Source organism: Pseudorca crassidens, chromosome 10, assembly GCF_039906515.1.
Source record: "Pseudorca crassidens isolate mPseCra1 chromosome 10, mPseCra1.hap1, whole genome shotgun sequence".
NCBI classification, from domain to species: Eukaryota; Metazoa; Chordata; class Mammalia; order Artiodactyla; family Delphinidae; genus Pseudorca; species Pseudorca crassidens.
The window spans coordinates 78,626,000-78,645,185 of record NC_090305.1 but is presented as its reverse complement, the minus strand read 5'-3'; the positions used below and the strand labels follow the sequence as shown (position 1 = coordinate 78,645,185).

General features: G+C 42.2%; 1 protein-coding gene across 38 annotated transcripts in view; it reads left to right on the top strand.

Annotated features, from left to right (window-relative positions):
- FHIT (fragile histidine triad diadenosine triphosphatase) overlaps window positions 1-19,186 on the top strand; it is a 1,451,597-nt gene that overhangs the window by 475,841 nt on the left and 956,570 nt on the right. For 5 of the 38 annotated variants that reach the window (XM_067755027.1, XM_067755025.1, XM_067755020.1 and 2 more), the window contains one exon: window positions 9,385-9,530. The exons of the other annotated variants lie outside the window; for them this stretch is intronic. The gene's annotated coding sequence lies outside the window, so the exon portion shown is untranslated. The remainder of the gene's footprint in view (window positions 1-9,384; window positions 9,531-19,186) is intronic. 38 annotated transcript variants of the gene reach the window in all.

Below are 19,186 nucleotides of genomic sequence, written 5' to 3'. Positions count from 1 at the left end.
GCTGTTGACTGTCTTGGTGACTTGTTGGAAGCTGGTGTTATATAGTGACTAGGTTGGAAGCTGGTGTTATATAGTGACTAGGTTGGAAGCTGGTGTTATATAGTGACTAGGTTGAGCTTTATTTTATTTTATATTTATTTATTTGGTTGCACCGGGTCTTAGTTGTGGCAGTTGCAGCTTGCCGGCACCTTAGCTGTGGCATGTGAACTCTTAGCTGTGGCGTGCATGTGGGATCTAGTTCGCTGACCAGGGCTCGAACCCCAGCCCCCTGCAATGGGAGCATGGAGTTTTAACCACTGCGCCACAAGGGAAGTCCCTAGGCTTGAGCTTTAGAGCCAAAAAGACCTGGCCGAACTCCAGTTAGGCCAGTAACTGGATGGGAAAGACTGTGAACAAGTTACCTAGCCTTTCTGAGCCTGTTTCCATTATCTGTAGATGCAGGGGTAATGTGGTCTAATTCCTAGAGTTGTTCTACAACTACAGGTGATAGCGGAAATCTTTCTCTTTTCTCTGGGCCCATCACTACTTTCCCTTCTATAAAAACAGGCACAAATCCTCCCTCTTCTCTCTTTAGGCTGCTGCTTCATCAATACCCTCTCCCCAGTCCATGTTTTATTAGTCTTTGGATCTCATGTCCATATTCTGGTTACTGGGAATCTTGCTAGAAGGCTTTCCTGTCCACACCTTTCTTTATGAAGTTGAATTCACTTTCTGGTGGAAGCAGCCTGGAGCTCAGTTGTGCCTGTGACAGTTACAGACCCATCAGGCTTTCCAGCTAGCATCATATTGGCCAGACAAATGCAGACAGCACTTTCATGCAGCGAAGCACTTTGTTAATACTTTGAGCCTCTAAGGGACAGTTTGATTTGGAAAAAAAGGCATTGAAACCTTGTACAATACTCACCTCATTACACAAGGAAAACCAAATAAGTTTATGTGACAAAAAGGTATGGGTATGCTTTTGATAAAAGAAGCCCAAGCCACAGGGCACTCTACTCTGCAGAGAGACAAGAGGCATGGAAGTTTCATCTTTTGTTTATTTCTTTTTACTTAAGTTTAACTAATATGCTGTGAATGCATTTTTTGTGCCAGGCATTTTTCTTTACTCTGTTAGATGAATTTAGAACTATTAAGATTATAAAGTAAAAATATTTAGGTGCAGGTAAGATCTGGCTGAAGAACAGGATCCTTTGCTGATGGGGAATATATTGGTACTATATAGGCAGTCTTGCAAAATTAAATTTCTAATGCATGAAATGGTTGCCTGGAATCTGGTTCCTTAAAATATTCAGATCAGTTCCATTAAAACCTATATAGTTAGCACTCTTGATACATGCTGAATGAAAGAGGTAAGGGTATAGTCCCTGCCCTCCAGTGCCTTACCATCAGGCTCAGTGTTCCTGAACTTTTTTGACCAATGTCCTTCTATTTTAAATATAAATATCTCAGGCCCTTCTTACATTATTTGAAACTTAAGGTAAAGTTGAAGACAACTAGATAAAGCCCTGCTTTATTTTCAGGTTACATGTTACATAAATTTGTCTATGTCTTCCTAACTGGTGATCTAAGACACATGTACACCACACCTCTTTACACATGTGTCATTCATTGTTAAGCTTCATATGTTTGATAGAGACCAGAGGTTGCAAATTAGTGGTTTCACGGGTCCAGTGCATATCACAGAGTTGTTGTCTTCTTAACTTTCTTAATTGAGCCAACATTTACAATTGGGATATTTCACATAAAATGCAGATTTTTGACTTCTCTTAACACATTGGAAGATCTGGTGGCCATGGGCCCGCATTCCCATATGGCAGCAGTGGGTGGGGCTGACTGGCTTCTGCCCCCTCAGGCGGGGTATGTGCTCTCTGGTTGCCGTGTCTCCACTGCTCAGCAGTGAATGCATATGTCTGAAAATTGGCTTGCAGCAAACAAATTAACCCCCCTGGCTCTTGGAAGCTTGAGTTTGTAAGCTCTGGTAGAGTCTAGCGAGGGGAGTTTGAAGGATTTTCATTTATCAAGTAGATGGACCTTGAGATACTGGTAGGATTTATACAGTTGAAGAAGAGTGTGTGGGGGAGGGTGGGGGGAGATCATTCCAGGCAGGAGACTAACTTTGATGCTGAATTTCACTGGTGGGTAGTGATGGTTTTTCTAATAATATTTACATTGCTTAAGGATGAAAATGACTTACTTTTTTCTTACAGTTGAGAGCATGTTAACGGTTAAGATTCTGACTCCCTTGCATTCTAATATGCTTTCTTGAGAGAAATGGACAAGGGGAGAAGGTGTAGTAGTAAGAGCTAGGAATTGGACAGAACTGAGGTTGTAGCAATGGGCGACTGTCAGGTTTATGAATTCATTAATTAGAATTGTGTGGGGGGGGGATGTGTGTGGTGTTGGTGTATGGTATATGATGCTTGTGTATGTGTGCATGGTATGTGTATGTGTGTATGGTGTGTGTGCATATGTGTGTGGTGTATGTGATGTGTGTATGTGTGTGTAGAAGGTATTGATGTTCAGAACAACAGTACCACTGCAGGAAGCATTCAGATTTGTGAAGGAAAATGAGGCAGAGAAAAAGTGTCATTCATTGCCTGTCTCTCAAAAAGATAGTAAAAGTGCCCCTTCACAGTAGCTGAGCCAATACTTCACAAAGGCAGCTGGGCCTATTAGAAGAACAAGGTACGGTGGTTTGACCATCAGTATCCTGCAGTATTTTCCAAGCCAGACTCTCCTAATACGTGGGATTCCCCTGTAACATCACACTTAAGATGATGTATCTAAAAAGCCTTTTAGTATAAAATTGTACCTATGAGTAGTAACATGTTTATATTTGAGGACTTGTTTCTGTTTTTCAGGGTAATCAGCCTCTGGCTGTCAGGCAGAGGGCTGAGGAAGCGGGTAGGGTGGGGGTTAGGTTTGTTCTGTTTTGTCTTGACGTTGTTGGAGGATTTCAAATGGAGAAATTTTATTTTCCTGGCAAGGCCAGATCCTTTATACAGTTTGATGTTTCCTTGGTCTTCAGAAGGCCCACCATAAGGGTTTATTTGTGTTAAATTGAAAACAGATCTCTTTCTAAAGGAAAGGCCCTTTTATTGATCCTGACCTTTTCCTTTTGCAGGTGAAGGCTTGTTGAGTTGCCTTTTAAACAACCAGAAACCACTGTGTTTCTTTTTCTTGTAATCTTTTATTTATCCTGTTCAGAGGCCTTACTTGCTTAAAAATAAATTTCCTATGAAAATCATAAAACAGCCCTGCTCAGCCAAGAGTTAAGATTATAGAACACGTAACAAATCACATATGTGGCTTTTGAGGGGAAGGTGAACACCGAATCTCCTCACCCCCTGCCCAGCCCCACCTTCCCCTCTTCAACTTGTTTTTCCTCTGTTGTTTCCATCTGTGCCTTGTGAGGTCCCACAAGAGGTGCTTTAGACTTTATTTCATCTAGTAGCGCCCTGAGAAAACTTTAAGCAAACTTTAAGCGCTGAATTGGGATTACATTAGCTGGAAGAGTCAAGAAATTAATTTCCTTCAGGAGAAGAATGGCATGTCTGGCCAAACAGAATATTGCTTGATGTAATAGAACTCCCAAATGAAATTGGGGAGTGGATCTTTCCCTTACCTGTGGGATGTGAGATTATTGAATTCCAGATTCCCGTATGAATTACCATCCGACCAAGTGGGCCCACCCCCTACTGTGCCAGCCTTGCCTTTCTGGTCCCTGTGCATGGGAGTGTTTCTGTCGCCCACCAGAGGGCTGCACATTTTCAGCCACCTCTAAATCAGGGAATAAAAGAATTAGTGGATTGGAACTTAATCCATAACTCCCTAACTCTGCAGCTTTATTTTTTTAATAGTTCATAAACTTCTTATTTTTCTTTTTAGCCTCCGTTTCCTCTGTGGTGAAGGAGAGGTTTGCCAGCCTTTGGCTCTGCCTCATAAAAACGCTTTAGAGGACAATGCTAGGTTGTGTGACTGCCCATAATTCACCCTCATATAATATTCCGGAACCGCCTCAGAGTTCGTGTCTGACTTTGTTCTAATATAAAGAACCCTAGGGTCAACAACACAACTATTTCCAGATGGATTAAGTTGTGCATTCTTGAAGACCTACGAGGCCCATGTATATTGCTTCTCTCAGAGCTGTCACAAGTAATATTATTGGGAGCATGACAGATGCCTAATGGGATACACGGAGATCTCTATTTTGAAATTTCTAAAGTGACATAGTAGGCTTTCTTATTTTTCAGAATAACTAAATTAAGTGTCTGTCTTTCTGAATTAAACTCTCTGTGGGCTCTGCTTTGTCACCTTTTGCCCTCTTCTGGGTGATAGAATTGGGAGATAAATCAGTAACTGATTGCTCAGAGAGTTAAGTTTTGAGAAATATATTTTGTAGGTCACATGTGCCTTACACAAAACTTTCTAACAGCGAACAGGCACAAATGGGATTTTGAAACACCATCATTTGCTGTCAAGAGGTGAAAGCTCCAGGAGTGGGACTTATCAAAGCGTAGGTGTGAATAGTTTGCAAGGTCAAAGGCAAAAAATTAGCCGCTGCTGAGAACTCGGAATGGGAATCGCACTGGTCACCACTCAGGTGTCCTTTTCAGTCAGAGAGGGGCTGACCAGCACCTACTGAACCCAGGCTCCTTCAGGTTTTCACGGAGGCTAGGGGCACAAAAGCCTCAGTTTAGTATACGTACTTCCTATGAGAAACCCAGTGCATGGTTGAGTCCCTTCTTTCCAGGATTTCACATTTATCTGTCGGAAAACAAATATAAATACAAAATCAAAACATGCTGTTGGATTTGTGTAATTTCTTCCTGAAGTATACATTTTCTGTTTGAAGGGGAATATTCATTGCTCAAAGTATTTTTTTCCCCCAAAATGAGAAAGTTTTTCCGCCCCACCCTCAATTATTGTTATGTGCCTTTGGGATAAACTAAAGAAGAGAGTAAGACTCACCTGAAAATTAGATAGTTGTATATATTTGATATTTAAATTGTGTAAATTTCATTCCACATGTCCCACTATGCATGTATATAGAAATATACAAAATTTTATATGTATAATATTCCACACGCAGTTTTGTAAGCTAGTTTTTTTTTAACCTAATATCATCCTTCTATGTTGATAAATATGCATCTACCTCATCGTTTTAAAAGACTGCATAGTAAAAAAAAAAAAAAAAAAAAAAAGACTGCATAGTAATCCATTTTATAGGTAAAGCACATTTATTTAGCCAATGCCCTGTTGATGGACATTAAGATTGTTTCTGGGTTTTCAGTATTGCAAAGAACAGTAGAACAAACATCCTCATCCATACATCTTCATGGACTTGACAAGTTGTTTCTTTGAGATATAATCCTGGAAATTAAATTGTATGGAAATATAATTAACAATTTTATGGGAGTTGCTCCTCTGTCTTTCAAAAAGGTACTAATTTCTACTCATCCATCTGCATATGACAGTCTTCAATTCCTTTTAACATCACTAATGCTGGATAGTGTAAATCTTCTTAATCTTCGTTAACCTGAAAGATACAAAGAAATGGTTCATTGTGATTTTTGTTTGAATTTCTTTGATTAATAATGAGGTTGAACATTTCCCCATTATTGTCCATTTCTATTTCTACTTTTGGGAGTTAGCCATTCATATCTTTTTCCTGTTTTTCTGTTAGACTTTTTGCCTTTCTCTTATTGCTTATAATAGCTTTCTGTAAATTCTGGATACATGTGATTCTTATGCAGCATCTGGACAGGAGCTTGTCAAGAAAATATTGGAGAAGAACACAGCATTAAAATGAAAGAATTTACTACTGTGTAACTCAGGGTAGCCATCTAAGCCATCTGTCCCTTAGTTTCCTCTTGTCTAAAACTAGAAAATTCATTCATTTCTCAGATTTCTTCACTTGTAGTGAAGCTAATACTTGTTAAAGTGAAGCATTTTACCCATGTAACGTCCACAGGGAACACTTTGGAGTCCTCTATTGTTTTAATCACCGTCTTTTTACCCGGTTGGTGAGGGAGAGATTTCCACCCTAGGGATGTGGGGATGGCCAAACACACAACCTCCAACACTGGACAGGGGAGATTGACAGCCGTTTATCAGTCACATATGCTCACAGCCTAGGGGAAGAGGGTGCTGCACACCACACAAAGCCCCAAGATGGTTGCACTTGAGAACAGAGTGAAAAACCAGAGGCTGTGAGAGGCAGTATCAAGGGGGTGGGTGACCCTTGGTTCCTGCAAGAAGATGTAATTGGCTTATTTGAATCATTCCAGAGGCTGACAGGAAACTGAACCCCATTATTCAGGGTTAAGAGGAGCTGTGCCTGGTCCACATGATAAGGAGAGCTGCTTGGCTAGGGGACTTTAATCCCCAGGAGGAGAATGGGAAGAGGAACTTGTGGTTGGGCCATTGGAGGCCATCCTGATTTTCCCCAGATGTCAAGACAGCATATAATATTGAGGTTCAATTTTAGGTCTTATATCACAGCTCTCACTGAGAGGTGGGTCTCTAAACTCAGTGGCCTCTTCTCAGTCCTGATTGCCCTTGCCTGAGTTCATCCTGTCCACTCCTGAACATTCTTCCCCTCCAATGGCTTCCATACCATGGCCCTGTTCAGGGAGGCAGCATGACATGAGTGAGATGCTCCCCAAGTTAGATAAACATAGTTTTGAACCCACCCATGTCACTAACCAGTTATATGGCCTTGGGCAAGATACATTACTCCTTAGCCTGAGTGTTTATAAGATAAAGATAGTACAGACCTCATCAAATAACATATAAAAAGTTTCAGGCATAGTGCCTGGTTCATATTGGGCATTTAGATCTTATTCTTTAACATCTTTTACTTGTTAATCTTCATATTCCTGCCATCTAAATGTGAGTGTTAACTAAGATTTGTTGCACACTTTCCAACCCCCTTTTTCTATTCCTCAGCCCTTGAAGACATGGGCACATTTTCTATTGCTTCCATTTGCACCTTAAGGCAAATGGCCCCCAAGTTGCATTTCTTACGGTGGTCGTTCTCTGGTCCCACATTTCCAACTGTTCCCTGAAGATTTTCCCTGCAGTGTCTTTTTTCAGCATGTTAAAGTTTCTCATCAAACCAGTACCTTCTATGGTACTTCTTTTGTCTGGCTTCCTCATTAGTGTCCCTGTCATTTTGGCTTAATACTCTTAAGTCTCTTTTAGTTTCTTTCTCTTTCAGACCCACAGTAACTCAGCTCTCAATGGCTGTTTGTTTCTTCTCTCACAGGATGGCTTGCATGCATCCTTTCTACTCCATTCCCAGAGATCAGTGCCTTTAAAGAGTTGCACTCAGCTCTGAGTTTCTTCCTTCTCTGCAAACCCCCCTTTTGTCTCCCAGTCCAGCCTGTGTCCCACTGCTTGATAAATCTTTCAAAGACTCATCTCCAATCATGTTTCCTCTACTCTAAAGCTACCAGTGGTTCCTTGGTGGCCATAAACTGAGGCAAGTTCCTTAGCCTGGCACACAGGGTCCCTGACAATCTAGTTACTCACTTTCTAGCATTGGTGTCCTCCGTATGCCTACATACCATCAGCTTGATCTTTCTTTTTAGTCCCCAGGATATGCATGGCTCCAAAGTGCCTTTATCTATGTTTTCCCTTTTCCATGGGCTACTCACCTTCCAATTCATTCTCAGTGTTTTGTGTTCAGAATTCAAATACCGGCTTTGCTGGTTACTAGCTTTGTAACTTTGAAAAATCATTTAACCTCTCTGAACCTTGGGTTCCTCATTTGTTAATGGGGATAATAGTATCATGGTACAGGGATATTTATGAAAACAACTAACAGTGCTTGTGTTATAAACATGGAATTGTTCTTACTGCTGTTGCGCTCATCAGCCCAGCCAACAGTAATCTTTGCTTCCTCTGAATACGTGCTTTGTTACACAAGAGGCACTTGTTTTATATGCCTTGTGCTGTGTTATATTTCAAAAGGTTGTATCTTTATTAATTACACTGAAAGTTCCTTGAAGTTGGGCATCAAGTATTGCATATCTTTATTCATTCATCAGCGATTTAGTGGGCAATTTGTTTGTGTCTCATGGGGTGCTAGGGCCTGGGGATGCAAGAATGACAAAGACTTAGTCCCTGCTATCAAAAAGCTTCCCACCATCTAATTACCATTGAATGCTACCTAGACTAGGTTGAGACAAACCATTGAGAGCCCAGAGTAGGGGCACCTGACTCACCTCGGAATTCTGGACAGCGTTCTGAGGAAGTGACATCCAAACCGAGACAGGAAGAATGTAGGCATTGGCCAGGTGTAGGTGGGGAGGCTCAGTGCAGCTGGATGAATGAGGGAGAGCTTTCAGTGCAGAAAGAAACATGTTTATAAATAAAGAGGGGAAGCAGAACAAAATGTTCTGTGAATTGCAGAACAAAATGGCTGTGGTCTTGGTGTTGAAGGAGAAGTAGCAAGAGAGAAAACTAGGAAGGTAAGCCACGGCTGGACCATGAAGGGTTTTTCTATTATGTCTACCATTAATAGTGCCCAGTACAGTGCCTGCATCTGGTAGGTTCAATAAATGTGTTTCTAGCCTTTATAAAGAGCAGATGCACATGATTTAGTCTCAGCATTTCCTGTCAAGGAAACCCAGTTTGGCAAGAGAGCAGAGTTTCAAAATTGCTGAAACCCTTTACTTGTATTTCTTAGAAACAGTGAAGGAGAGCTATATATCTAATCCAGGCCATATTTATAAACAAACTGTCAAATGACAAAACTAAAATGATTTAGTAATAAGCTTGATGTCCTTTATTCAAGGGAAAACAATTCATGGATTGGGGGATTACAGTGCAGAGCAGTGGAGCACCCTTCCTGAGAGATTTTGGGCAAGGGCGAGTTTTACAGATGATTGGAAACAGTGACGCGGAAATGGCATGATGGGCTAGAAGGTCAGGGATTTCCTTGCAAGGAGAGCAGGTCCTATTTTCTAGGGTAAGGTGAGCTCTCTAAAGCTGAGTTGGAGGATTGTGATTTGGTGTGTGTTAGGTTCCCTTAACAGGTGTTTCCTGTAAGTGTGGGCTGACCTAGCTTTAGATTTATGACATGGGCTGGGCCATTGGGGCAGCCTCCATTTTGTGGGGTTTGATATATGAATTAACTTTATCAAAACAGACAAACCAACCAACAAACAACCCTACTGCTCCTATCCACTTTCATATGTTTTACTACACTGATGTCTGTTATTTACTAAAAGTAAAACCAAACAGATGTCCTCTCTCCTCCACCAGATGATACACTTGTTTCCTTCCACTCCCTCAGTACTTTGTCACACAGCTAGACTTGACCTCTCTCTAACCTTCCTCTCCATTTTTCTCTCCCTCTCTCCACCTTCACCAAAGTCTAGAGAAACTGGATTGGTGGACACTGAGCCCTCCTCAGGTGACCACAGTTTAATAAGGATTGTCCAAACAAATGTAAGGAGTGAGTGAACCATTCTGTGAAAGAACCAGAGGCTACCGCTGAGAAGCCCGGAGCCCTGTGTGTGGTGAGTTGGGTCTACCTTAGAAACTCATCCTTCCATTTTCAAAAGAAATTTTCTCATTCAGGATTCTGTTTCCCACCTCCCCCCTTCGTCCATTATTTCTCCCAAACCATGAATCATAAACTTCAAGAAAGCATTGTGAATAATTTATATTCTTACACTATGCATTGCCTAACTCCCTTTGGGGGAAATGAAGAGACACATTAGTCTTTTGCTGCTTATTCTCCCGTGGACTGAGACCATGTCAGCTGCAGGCAATAGCAAGGATTTATGACCACAGAAGCTGTCATTATGGAACAGTTGATTGACCCATAGTTTTGATTAACCAAAATATTTAAAAAAACAAATCAGGAACAGTGCTAATGACACTAGAATGGAAATTCAACATTTTACCGACTTCCACTGAGACCTGCTTGTTATCATCTTTCTTTCCAGCACTCAATGGTGTTTTCTTCCCTGCCTGTTTAATTGGTTTTTCTGTGGAATCTTTCTCAGAATTTGTAAATTCAAATACAGAGCTATGATGGCTCAGAACACATAGTGGTACCCTGCTGCTGGGGATGAGGGAGTCTAGATGTGCTCAGGTCCTATTTGGTTTGGTCCTTCTAAATGTCTTGGGAATTCCCTGGTGGTTCAGTAGTTAGGACTTGGTGCTTGCACTGCCTGGGCCCAGGTTCAGTCCCTGGTTGGGGAACTAAGATCCTGCAAGCCGTGCGGTGTGGCCAAAAAAAAAAAAAAAAAAAATCTTTACTCAGCTTCACAGCACCAGGCAGTATATTAATAGTTAGTACCTGTCTTGGGCCATTGAGATGCATCTGGCACATTGGGTTGGTCCCAAAGTATTGTTAGAATGTGTCACCTCTGCTCCATCACCTCCAGCACCATACCATCCAAATTCTACACTAGCTGGCCTACCTGAACTCATTCCGCCTCCCCTCTACCCAAATCCATTTTTTTTCAAAGCATAAATATGGTCATATCAACTACTACCACTGCACCCTGCTTAAAATCCCCAAAATGGCTTCCCATTGCTCAAAATTCTTGATGTGGACCATAAAGCCTTGCATAGTCACCATTAATACTCTTCTTCATCACTCCATCCCTTGTGGATTCTCCACTCCAATCAGGCTGGCCTTTATTCAGTCCCTATATTCACTCTACTCAGTTTCATTACAGGGCCTTTGCTTATCTGGTACCTACAGCCTATAAATTTCAGCTCAAGTGTTATTTCTTCTGGGACACTTTCTTTGCCTCTGTTATACCCCCTTAACTGGACTCCTTCTATGTAATAGGTCCTCCTGGTACCAGATACCTCTCCTTGGGCACCTTTCAGAAGGTCAGTTTTATATTGGAAAGGTCTTTTGATTATCTGCCTCCCCTGGATTCCTTGAGGGCAAGGCCTGTCTTTGTTTTGACTCACGTTTATATCTTCAGCACCTAACAAAGTGCCTGGCTCTTAGGAGGCAGTCAATAAATAGGTATTAGATGATTGGGTAAACAAATAAAATTGAGTATAAGTTTAATCAGAAAATAGGTCTTACCTTGTCTTTGAAGGATAGTTGACAAGAAATCCAAATGAATCCCTATTGGAACGGCTGAGAGTGAAAATGTCTTTAGATGCAGGAAGGCTAGAAACAGCCTGTAGCAGCCAACTGAATCCATTTCATTCTGTTTAAAATGAGGGGACACCATTGACGATAATAGTTTTGGGTGGATGTAGGAACAATCTCTGTGCGGTTGCTGGAAGATTGTTCCAGTCTCTTATAGTGTTCACAACTATGGAGCATGTATTTTTCTCTCCTATTTCTTTGTTTTTAAGGGACTTGTCATGCATTTCCTATTAGAATGAAGTTGTGGATACTTATTAGAAGGTTGTATACAAATGAGCGAGCCTCTGTAGTTTCACTGATCCATCCCAGTTAGTTCCCCTGCTTGTCTTTATCCCATCTTCCTAGGAAACACGAAATATCTCACTTGGGAGGAGGGATGCAATTTTGGGGCATAGAGTATTTTTTTCTGAACATTACTTCTTATTTGCAAAGGAGAGAAGTAAACAGTTTAAACAGGGAAAATGCATATTATGGGTCTGTAGGCTGACTAGGCATTGAAGTAGTGGCTTTCCTGGTCTCAGGTCAGAACATCTGTCTGTGTCCCAGGGCAGATTTGGTTTAAGATCAAAACAAATAGCTCCCCTTACATGGTTCTGACCCCTGTGGCGAAGAAAAGGAACTAAGCTAGTCCAACTGTAACCGCTGGGGAAGTCATTGTTCTCTCCAGCCTTCTGGGAGCCCCAAATAATTATCTGTGCATAGAGCAAGTTGGAATCAGAATTCCCCTCCAGGGTTTTCTGTGTCCAGCCAAAACAAAGCAAGCTGAGCAGAGAGACAAATAAACCCAGGGACAGAGGGTGGATGCCAGTCCTCCTTTCCCTCCCTGCATTTCAGTTCTGGTCCTCTAGGTCTGTGTCCTCGCTTCCTTGTCTCTCATGTCCCCCGGGGCCCCTCATTTCATGTAGCCTGAGCGCGCTCTACTCTCTTGATTAGAGAGACCAGTGAGCCCGTCTCAGGTGGAAGGCTGGTGCTGTGTTTTGGGACTTGTGAGGGCTTTGGAGGAGCAGGTTGGCCTGTCGAGAGAGATCTCACTTCCTCTCAGATTTTCTGATGTTTTCAAAACGAGCCAGAAATCTGGACTTCCGTGTGAAGTCACCCAATTTTAAAATGTTTGCTACATGTTTTGTTTTGTTTATAAACAATGTGCAGGCCAGTACGCGCGCGCGCACACACACACACACACACACCCCATAAGCTTCATAAAAGGGTAGATTGTATCTGTCCTGTTTGCTCCTGTGTCCCCAAGACCACAGTGCTCGCCACATAATAGAAGCTTGGTGGCTCTTGACTAACATTCATAGGAGACTCAGACTTGCTGATAGTTCCTTGGTAGTAGTAATAATAATAATAAACAATAATGGTATCAACTGCTTCTTATTGAGCACATATTAAGTCCTTTCCATAAAATTCAATCTGCACCCTGACCTTAGAAGCTGCATGTTTTTATTATTCCCATTTTTGAAATAGAGACAGAAGCTCAGAACCTAAAAAAGGTGACCGAAGCTGGTAACTCGGCTAAATGGGTGGATTCTGATTCTGGGTGCATGGCCTCCAAAGCCAGTGTTTGTAATCTTAAGGCTCCAGTGCCTCGAACTTTGCTCGGCTGGTGCTGGCTGGAGGGAGCCAGGATGAGCCCTCTAAGAGTTAGCCCTTCCAAACAGGAGACGCCAAGCCTGGTGTCTCGTCTGTCTCCCAGTTTAGCCTCCAGGGCGGACATCTGAAGGGGTGGATGTGGTAGGTGGAAACCTTCTTTTACTTCTGTGTAGCATTTTTTCTTCCCTCTAGCTCTGAGCTATGGAATGGTTCCTAGTTCCCCACCACCACCTCTTTATGGGGAATTATTCTGCAGGGGACTTTGATAAGTCCTGGCTGTCATGGTATCCTATTGTTTGACACCCTTAAGTGATACAAAACAGTCTATAATCAGGCATTTTTTCTCAAACTCAGGGGCAGTCTGAGCTGAGGTTTACAGAGTCATCCTTTGGCTTCCTTAACCAAAAGCCAGAGTGGTGACTCATCATCAGCTTAGGATACAATTAAACCCATGGCTCCTATAAGCAGAACACTGTGTTATAGCCTGCTGGTCACAAAACACATTTTTCTTGTGGTGCATATACTTTATTATAGGTAGTGAAGTGTTAAAGCATTAGTCTTTGAGAGACACAAAAGCCTGACTAATTTAACAAAGTGGGGTAGCTCTCCACAACAGCTACCATTTGATGGACTTAACGTTAATGGTTTCAGCTACTGGGAGAACCTTTTAATCAGGAGAAATGGCAATGGGAATGAAGAATATAGGCCTTCAGAAAAACCTAATTACGTGCTCATGTCCTGCTTTCTACATGGGCTCCTTCTCAATGTCTCTTTTGATTTTTCTTCAGGCTATCATCCTGGTTTGAAACCGTCTTCTCTTTGTTCTCTAATAGAGGAAGGTTTTGCAAACTGGGCTATTGGTTTTGAGAAGCGGAGAACAGCTTTTTAAGGAAATCCGTAGTAATCATCCTCATAGCTCCATTTGCTGAGGCATCATCGTTCAAGGATTTTGCACTCTTGCCCTCTGTGGGTCTTTTCCAAAACCTTGTGAGATGGGCATTCTTATCCGCAATTTTACAAATGAGAAACAGTCTCGGGGAAGCAAAGTGACTTGCCTAAAGACACACAGTAGCATGCCTGCCTACTGTTTCCAGTACTTTTGTACATCAGAATATCTTGGGAAGCTTTAAAACAAAATACCTTCTTGGGCCACAAGCTTGTGGCCTAATGTCTCAATCAGGGTGGGGCCTGAGAGTCCATATTTTAAAAAAATTCCCCAGGTCACTGTGATGTATTGTTAAGACTTGGAAAAAATTGCCATGCATTACGCCATACATCATACCACATCTTTTGAGATAAAGTCCAAATTCAGTTTGGAGATTTCAATGTTTTTGTTTATTTGTTTGTTTCTGTTTCAAAACAGCCATCTCCACTTCTGCCTTAGCGGGTATAGGAAAGGCTTCTCAAAGGAGGCAACATTTTGGCGAGGTCCTAATGCATGGATAAGAAGGGGAAAAGGAAAGGGCATGGAGACAAAGTGATCCACAGGTAGAAGTCACAGAGCTGCCACCAGATTGAAGTGCCTGGGGGCTGTTACAAGATCAATACGCCTGGACAGATGGTGACAGATGTACCATATATGTTATCAGCTGAGTGCAAGTGGAGATGCTCATCTCATTGGCCAGTTTCCTCGACAGTCTGCTTCAGGGCATCCTTAGCTGCATGCTTCTGCCTGACCACTTTGCTGGAAGATGATCAGGCAAGGTGCTGACAGCTCAGATAGGGTTCCTGTCTACAAACACCTTAAACTGACTTGCGATAGGATCAGGAATGACAGTGGATAGAAAATAACGTGCTACAGCTCAGTAGGTGCTGAAGCAGAGGTTTGAGGTGAAATTCGGAACTCTTTAGCTACTTTGTGAGGTTGGCTATAAACCAGAAGTTTTCCCCCTAGAATGCTTCTACAAAAGCACGTGGATTCTTGGCGAAGGAAGTTTGCCCACTTTCTATGGAAAAGTAAGTGCCTTTGATAGTTTAGGCCCAACGACTAGTCTTTTCCCACCAATTACAGGCTACCAAATGAATATGTCAACAGAGTTCCTTCTGGAATAATATTGTGTCAGGGAGGAGGAAACTTCTCCCTCTACCATTCTTGAGTTCTTATGACCAGACTAACAATAAAATTGACACAAGACAGATAAACAGGAGAAAAAGAAACACATTTTAATTCACATGCGTGGAGGTCTCATAGGAATGGGATTTAAGAAGTGGCCAAAGCAGGCAGCATTTATACTTCTTAGACAATACATTTGTGAGGAATTGAGAGGACAAAGAAACTCAGGTTTTGGGTGCTCAATTAGTGAAGAATCTAAACAGAGTTTGGGCTTGGAGTAGTGAATTAAAGAAGTAACAAGGTTTGTTTACATAGGGTTCTAGGCCTGAGTTCCCTGTCTCTGGGGATAAGGGTGCTGGTCGTTCCTTCTACCTCCAGATGCAGGGAGTGCACCTTTCACAGGGGAGACTTATTTCCTGTTTTCAGGAAGAGGGACAGGAGGGTCAGAGTGTCCCTCTTGCATTAGCCGTTTCTTAAGTAACTTTAATTCAAAATAATATACCATTAAGTCACAGTTTGGCGTCGCCCCAATAGTTGATTAGATGCTCCAGTCTTAACTGAAGTGGGGAGTGCAGTCAGTGCTTTTGTGATGGTAAATACGATGGGCAGGCTCCACAGTCAGGAGCCTTTGTGCTTTTGTTTGGAATCCTCTGTTTTTTGCCTCAAGATAGATGAATCACTTACATGTTACTCCTAGGAGGTGGCTGATGGATACTAAACTCATCAACATAACCCCAGATGGCCATTGTTAGTGCTGTTTCTGTTCCGTTTCTGGGGTACTGTGGGAATTGCCTTTAGTTGCATTTACATGTGACAGCTGGAGCCTGATAGCAGCTAAAGAGGTAAAAACAGATTTTATGCTGGCACTATTACAATAGAGGAAAAGAAACCTCAGTATAAACTGGGTTCAATTCCAAATGAAACATGGACAAGTGGGGATTTAGAGTCAAGGGGCAGAAGAGGGGTCAGTGGATGGGCACTTTTTAAGGCAAAAGGGTAATTCTTACTAAACTGACCTAAGGGTTCTTGCTGAAGGCCAGCCAAGGTGATCAGATACCAAGGGTGGGGGATGGGGAATTTGATCAGATATTGAGGGAGATTAGATATAAAGTGTTTTTTTCTTTCTTTGTTTGTTTGCTAAACTGATTTAGCAAGATTCTTGCTGCAGCTGGGCCACCAGACCCAGACAAGGTCAAGGCAAGGAGGGATTAGAGGAAGTTTAGTCAAGGAGAGGCTTTGTCAAACAAAAGCCTAGACTTCATTTCCTCGAAAGGTATTTTTCTGGATAAGATCTGGTTTAAATAAACACTCATGGGGGAAGGGAGGAAAGGGGAGTTTCAGTTTGGGAAGAAGAAAAAAGTTCTGGAGATGAGTGGTGTAGATGGATGCACAGCAATGTGAATGTACTTCACGCCGCCGCACTGTACACTTCAAATGGTTAAAATGGTAAATTCTATGTTATGTGTATTTTAGCACAATAAAAAAAGAACAGTCAGTCCATAATAAAATAGAGAGGTTACAATACCAACAGCAGTGATAATAGCTGTTGTTTCCTGAGGTTTTGCTTCATGGCAGGCATCGTGCTAACCACTCTACAATGATTATCTCCCTTTCATAGAAAAGGACTTGAGGATTGGAGGGGTTAATGCATTGCCAAGGGTCAGACAGCAAGTAAGAGTCAGTCTCTTTCCCGAGCTCTTTGTCTTGGCTTATGCTCAGGCTAAACAACCTCCTGGGACAGTCCTTTTGGTCGGAGGCTCCCCTGCCTGCCAATAAACAAACTGCAGCAAACAACTAAAATGCGTCCAAATGACCAAAAATTCACCTTATCAAATGACAGCATCTCTGATATATGTGCTAATCTTTTAACAGCAAAGAGGTATGCTCTGACTTCTTGCTTGATTAGTCACACAGAAGGGTATTCTCATACTTATTGGAAACAGGGTTAGCTGGACATTGCCCTTCTCTTTGATGTAGGACTGTGAAAATGCCACTTTCACTTAGTCTGTGACCTCCTCAGGGGCAGAGGCAGTATTTTCCCATTCATCTTTCTACTTGGCGCATAATAGGTGCTCAATAAAATTTTTGTCGAAATGAACTACCAGTGATGTTGAAGATGTCAGTGTAAGTTTTCTTAAAAGTTAGAGGTTACTATATAGTTGTATGGTACATGAATTTATCTCCTGGAACCTAAATACGTTAGAGGTGATGCTCAACCAGGAGCAGTTTTGTCCCCGAGAGACATTTGGCAATGTTTGGAGACTTATTTAGTTGTCATAACTGAGAGAGGGTATGTTACTCCCATCTAGTCCGTAGAGGCAGGGATGCTAGAAACATCTGAAGGGTAGCAGAATATGCTGTGCCAAATGTGCCACTCTTGAATAAGGATTATTTCCATCCAATTATTTTGAGAAACTGCAGACACAGGAGAAGCTCTGAAAACAGTAGAAGTTATGCTTTTGTAAGGGAATTTACATTAGAAAGGGGCCTGTACCTTTGTTCACCAAACATCTTCTCCTCTTACTTTCTCATGATTGCCTTCCCGCTACGAAGTCCCGAGACCCCTTTCCTTTCCTTAGCTCCCTGTATATAGTCGGCCCTCTGTATCCACGGGTTCTGCATCCACCAATATGGAGGCGCAACTGTAAGGGACTTGAGCATCTGCGGATTTTGGTAGTCGTGGGGGTCCTGGAACCAATCCCATGCAGATACCAAGGGACAAATGTATAAGCCTCCATCATCTGGCCTTTTGAGTCTCATATCTTTGTGGGGCTCCTGTAGGTATATATGTAATTAAAATAGTTTTTTTTTTTTTCCTCTCCTGTTAATCTGTTTTATGTCAGTTTAATTCTTAGACCAGCTACAGAACCTAGAAGAGTAGAAGGGAATATTTTTCTCCCCTACTCAAACCCCACAACAAAGAATTATCTGGCCCTAAATATCAGTGGTACTGAGGTTAGAAACTCGGCTTTAGGGTTTTCTATTCCCTTATTCATTCACTTCACAAGTATTTAATATTTGACTCCACCCTCTGATTGAAAGATGAGCAAGCCTGTTTGTCGGACATCACATAGCTAGGTGGTAGAGATCTAGGACTTAAACCAGTGTCTCAGGGAGTGTTCTTCACATGCATGAAGGTGGCCTCTTACAGCCTATTACTGATTAAAATGCCATCTCTGTGGTCACGGTGAACAAGTCTTGCCAAGACCGATAGGACTCTGAGCCTGTGCCTGGTGCCTGGAGCTGATAGAAAGGGCAGTGATCTAAGACAGCTTGTTCAGGCTGTTGAAATCCCCCGGGGCTCGGGATCCATCCATGAGCATTAGCTGGTTCTGCGGAGGCAGGGACCATTTCTTGGGCTTCCTGTGGATGCCACACCCCCTTGCTGGGCCAGTCTCTCTTTGCTGAACTGTAACACCATCTCACCACCCTGTTTTCACAGCACCCCTGGAAGCCATATTACAGACTTTGTTGAAAGAATTATTATGTTCACGCAGCTCTGTATTTGCAGTAGGCTTAGGACTCTTTTCAGATTTAAGCACTGGCAGTCTTTAATGCCATCTGCTTTTCAATACACATCACATGCTCTCCCCCGCCCTTCCCCTCCCGGTCTGAGTCTGACTCCTTGCTGCCCTCTGATTGTGCACAGAGAACCTGTAGCTGAGTGTAACAGGTGCTAACTAATTCTCAGGATGCTAGAGTTGATGGATTTTAATCGGGTGAGTACAGTTTAATGCAAATACTCCTTTAGTTGAGGCTCATAAACTGGGCTACTCGATATTATGGTCCCAAATATTAGTTCAACGCTCATGGCTTACATAAATGACTCTCCTTTGGGGTTAGGTTAGGGGAAAATCAATAACAAGCAGCTGGAAATGCAGAAAAAAGCTGTGTACTTACACTCCTTCATGAAGTACCCCTGCTCCCACCCAGCACCACCTCACACTTCTTTATTTATATTTTTCCAGCTCACATTTTTCTTTTTCTTTTGTCACATTTAGGGCTTTACAGTGATATGAAAAGCCACTGTGGTTCCTCCGTCCATTAAATGGGAAATGCATATGAACAAATAGAAGAATTGCACCATATAATACAGCTGAAATACAGTGTTATCATCATCCCACTCTGAGCATTTCTCAGGATGGTTTATGCCCCAGCAGTTAATCGTTTGCTATTGTTGGTGTACCAACACAATGCTATTAGCAGCACAGAATTCTCAGGCTTACTGTTCAGATTGTCTTCATGTAGGCTAGCCAGAATTTAGATATTTGTAAATGGGATTTGAACAGTGGCCTTTCTTCACAATATAAAATTCAGATAAATGTAACCGGTCACGGCCCAACTCTTGTTTATTAATTAAGGCTTCATAATATAGCGCCATTTTTGGAAGCTGTGGCTTATGC